General features: G+C 65.0%; 1 protein-coding gene across 1 annotated transcript in view; it reads left to right on the top strand.

Annotated features, from left to right (window-relative positions):
* The window catches only part of GATA3 (GATA binding protein 3), a 20,786-nt gene that overhangs the window by 1,919 nt on the left and 18,115 nt on the right, over positions 1-752 (top strand). The window lies entirely within an intron of this gene.

The raw sequence follows: 752 nt of genomic DNA, 5'->3' as shown, positions 1-752 counted from the left end.
CCGCGTCCCCCTCCCTTTTCAAATCTCTCTGCAGAGAGTGGAAGTGCGGTCGCTCTGATCTAGCCCCAATATTAGTGACTCTGCCGCTTCCTGGAGGTGATCACCCGGGCTGGACCCTGGCAGTGCCCGGAGCCCCGGGCTGCCCCTTGCCGTCCCCGCTCCAGCTGCCCCAGATCCCAGCGACCCACCCCCGGGCTCTCCCCCTTTGCTTTCTCCCCCGGGGAGTGGATCGGGGCAAGGCACCTCCACCTCGGGGCGCTGGGGACAGCCCCGCCTTGAAAAGCTTGTTTAAAATCCCACCCCCAAATAAAATAATACATACACCCAGGGCCAGCGGAGCTAGGCTGGGGAGAGGGGTACGGATTTAATAGCCCCAGGGTTAGGGGAGCTGGGGGGTGTGTGTGTGTGTGCGCGCGCGTGTGTGATTCGCTTCTGTTGAGCACCTCTTTGCAGGGCGCTTGACCCCCCTGCGAGCCCCGGGAGGGCATGGAGGCATGTGGGGAGGGGAGAGGGGGTGACAGTGAAAGGCACAAGGATCCTCTCCTTTAGGGCCCGGCCGCGGGTGATCGCTGGGGGACCCAGTCCTCCCCGAGCCAGGCCGCAGGAGGAGCTTCTGCCAGGCCCTGCCTCCTCCAGGGCCATGGGAGCTGCTGGGGGGAGGGAGGGGCAGAGGAGCAGGGGCAAGGGGAAGGAGGGTGCTGGTGCACAGGAGCTGTAGTAAAAGGGAGGGGGGGGGTCTGTGCTGGTGCAAA

The sequence above is a fragment of the Alligator sinensis genome, unplaced genomic scaffold, assembly GCF_000455745.1.
Source record: "Alligator sinensis unplaced genomic scaffold, ASM45574v1 scaffold268_1, whole genome shotgun sequence".
Taxonomy (NCBI): domain Eukaryota; kingdom Metazoa; phylum Chordata; order Crocodylia; family Alligatoridae; genus Alligator; species Alligator sinensis.
The sequence above is the reverse complement of the archived record's forward strand: the minus strand, read 5'-3'. Positions and strand labels throughout refer to the sequence as shown.